This window comes from Glossina fuscipes, unplaced genomic scaffold (genome assembly GCF_014805625.2).
Source record: "Glossina fuscipes isolate IAEA_lab_2018 unplaced genomic scaffold, Yale_Gfus_2 177, whole genome shotgun sequence".
NCBI classification, from domain to species: domain Eukaryota; kingdom Metazoa; phylum Arthropoda; class Insecta; order Diptera; family Glossinidae; genus Glossina; species Glossina fuscipes.
In genome coordinates, this window is record NW_023998520.1 from 287982 (window position 1) to 292030 (window position 4049).

The 4049-nt window shown below is 32.3% G+C and overlaps 1 pseudogene; it reads left to right on the forward strand.

Annotated features, from left to right (window-relative positions):
* The window catches only part of LOC119641781, a 44635-nt pseudogene that overhangs the window by 4769 nt on the left and 35817 nt on the right, over nt 1-4049 (forward strand).

Consider the following 4049-nt stretch of genomic DNA (forward strand, 5'->3'; position numbering starts at 1 on the left):
TTTAGCATTTGATACAGAAGATGCAGATCTACGTAAAGTATGCCGCAAATACGGAGCCGTTTCATATGCCATTATCAACAGAGATCCGATATCAGGTCATTCTAAGTGAACAGCTTTTGTAAAATTCAAATCAAAAGAATCTGCCAATCTGTGTTTACAAGCGGGCTCAGATTTCACCTTAATGGATAAAATCCTGCACCCATATCCAGCCATGAGCAACGAGGAAATACGTGAGCACACAAATGTAAACAAATAAAGAAAGGAAGGAAAGGATTCGCGTAATTAACGAGAGAAGGTCTCATTATGGCCGTTTCGAAGGCACCAGAAGGTGTTTCGTCTTCGGATATGAATAAGCGTCATAAATTGGAGCAACTAAAAGCCCAAGTACTAAAAAAAATGAATAGGTAGTTAGAATGCCCTTCCCATGGAGAGCTACTGTTGTTGTTCCCATCACGGAAGGATAAAGGGTATATTCATTATGTCCGTCTGTCCACTTGCGTAATGTCTGTTGTAAACATTCTCTTGGCCGCAAAAATTGAGCTACCGCCTTCAAATTTGGCAGAAAATTGGAATTTTTTGCAATCAGGTTGGTATTGAAAATGGGTCAAATTCGTCGGAGAACACGCTCACAGGACCATGTAAACTGAGAACTCCTCTGTTTTTTAAGAGGAATTAAAAATTGATTTTTTTCTCATTACAAGTAACACTCACGCGAAAAGAAGTTCTACTAATATATTTACATATTGTTACGGAAATCCCAAATCTAGTCATTTTCTACAACCATATGTAGACTAGTAATATGATGGCAAAAATGTATATAAATAGAATATTTGTGAAAGACAGTAAAGTAGAAAAAGAATATTTGCGTTAAGCAGTCGAGAGTATTGCCAAAAATAAAAAGCAAATTTCGTAACAATATAAACACCGCCCACACGCCTATGTAGCAAAACCTTTTATTTCGAAAAAAGAAAAACTCAACCGCTTCCAATTCATATTACAGAGTATGAAAATTTCCTTTTTTTTACTTGTTTTGTATTTCTTAGGATAACAGTGATGGGGATAAAAGATTCGGTTACGACCGAATATAATTTTCTCACTTGTTTTTTTTAGATTTGTTTCGCGTAATCATTTATCTATCCACAAATTACCGTTAAATTATAATAATGATAAGTTGCGTGATATAATTGAAACTTATACCGGATTCAAGCCTCATGAATGTCGGGTAAAGCGTGAGAATAATATTGCACTAGATCACCCTAAAGGGAACTCAAAAGGATATGGTTTTATGTCATTTAAGACACGTCAAGAAGCGCTGGTAGCTTTGAGGAAACTAAATAATAATCCATACATTTTTAGCCAGCAGCACGTACGTTTTTCATAAAGAGAGTTAATTCTTCGAAAATTAAAGCCCCTTTTTGCATGGAAGAAGAAGGAGTAGCGTTTGTTGGGGCCACAGCTATGGCGGGAACTTCATTGCGTACGCGTTCCCTCAAAAAGATAAAGAATCTACAAAACATATGCAGCGAGTGAAAAATGAAAAAAAGAAAACTAAACAGGAACGTATTAAAGAGGCACGTGAAAATAAAATCAGACCGAAAGAAGGCTACAAAGTGAAAAAGGTGATCTAGCATCGTCGGTTAATAAATATAAGAAATTATTGAATAACCGAACCAATGTACACAATCGTACGATTAAACTGGCGAAACGTACCAAATGGTACACTGAGTGAAACGTATAGTTGTTAATAAGAGATTTATAACACAACCTCATCTTGTCATCTTTCTGCAACTTTCTTTTTGTTCACTATTGATGTGGACGGTCGTAACACCCAGAAGAGCTTACGAGAGACGCACCCCATATTGTACCGAGGTTGAATGCAAGAAAATAAGACAGACAGACGGACAAATACTCACTAGACCCAGTTGCGCAAAATTAATGATAAATTAATAAATATTAAGACAGTTTAAGTCTACTCAGAAAATCATTCTGAATCGCTTGGCATGGTAAAAGTGATTCTTTCTCAACTATCATATAGTTCTTGCATATATCCAAACAAACTTGCTATACCCTTACAATATAGAACATAATTAAAACAAAAAAATGTTGACCTTTTGTTTACTTTTTTAATAAAGAATAGTGATTAGATACACAGGTATTTTAATGTAAGAAACAATTTAGTTAGTTTTAATTTAAGACCAACTCTTTTTGATCCGTATCGCAAACTAATATATTGATTCCTAAACGGGTGCTTTCCGCGTTGAGTGAAATTAAATTTAACCGCCACTGGGCATCGCACGACTGCCGGATTTTTGGCCAAAAATAAATTACATAACCAACCTTCAGTATAGTGTATCAATGAGCTTATGGTACTGAAATCAACATCAGGCATTCATCTGTTCCGGTATTCTTGTAATCAAATGGTTGGAATTGGACCGCTCTCTCGAACATCTTCCACTGAGCATCTTATTTTGACGAATCATAAAAAACAATATTATAATCTTTTCTAAATTGATGTAAAAATCCGTATGGAAACTGAATCTGTACATGATAAGAAGGCATAATTTTCAATATCTTTTGGCGAAAATTCGTTCATTATAATAATTTGACATAAAGCTTAACCTTAATCTATGAACCAGGTACGGCTAGTTTGCGTATTTCCACCGCTATAAAGATTCTAATAAAAAATAAGGCTTTATGTGCCAGAAAACATCTATTTTTTAATATCTTATGATGGAAATATTTCCTTAATAAATCAAATCGCAATGAATTTGAGTCCTAGAGATCTATTTTTACACCGCACCATCTATAAGGATTTCCATGAAATCTACATCGTATGATGAAAATCTCATATCTCTTTACAACTTTTTAATTCTTGGTGTTTTTTCTAAACTGTTATATGCATAATGTCGCCACTTTTATTACATTTGTAATTTTTTTTATTTAAATTTTTTTATCAAATCAGTTTTAAAATTAAATTTCCAACTTCATCTGGAATTATAGGTAGCAAAAATTCATCAAATGCGACTTGAATCTCTCATATTATATTGTAAGTCCTTTAAAATTTTGGAAAAAGCTAAAACCTCTATTGTAAAAGAAAGATGCTGCGGACTTCTAGATGGAGTTTAGAGACTTAGGACAATCAAATGTCCCATGTGATTTATATAAAAATCTCTCTCTGCAGAGATTATCAATCAAATTAATATTTTCAATTCCGTTGAAAACGATTTGAACGAAATTAAACTGATATTTTTGATGCACTGAACCGTTTGTTAAAATTTAAACAATATACCAGTTTTTTATAATTTAAATAATAAACCAATTTTTTATAATTAAACTATAAAACATATTTTTTATAACTAAAATATTAAACAGATTTTAAATTTTGGTAATTTAGTTTAATATAATTTGAACGAATGAAATTTTTTCTCTACTTTATCATTTCTATTATTTTGCAGTTCGGACCACTTCGTTGTAAACGTCAAATTTCACAGAAAGACTGGTATTTTTCCCAAAATTCTTCATATGGCTTATGAAAAAAGTGTCTATGGAGAAAATCTCACCACATTTTGTATGTATAATATAATAATAATATATCTATATATTAATATTTATTTATTTATTTATTTTAATTCTACTTATATATGAAACTCGACTAAACAAATAACAGTGGAGTTCAATTGGCACTTAAAGCAAACTTTATATTAAATTAATAATACAACTTAGTATAAGTACAATAAAACAAATAAGACGAAAAAAAGGAAAAAAAAAGGAAAAAGAAAACAGAAAAAAAGAATGTACACGACCAGCATAGAGCGACACTTACACCGGTACAGGACCAAATTACAAATGAACCCCTAAGCCATCGCAAACATGCATAAGTCTGACCACCGATAATACTTAAAAACAATTCATTTTCCAATCATAACGACTTTTAAGGATAAAAGCTAGTTTAAGTAACACATAGGTAAATTGCGCGTATTAAGCAATGTTGCTTTAATGGATCTTAAAGAGTCCGATAACGAGAATAAGTGGTAGACGTCATTTAGGTT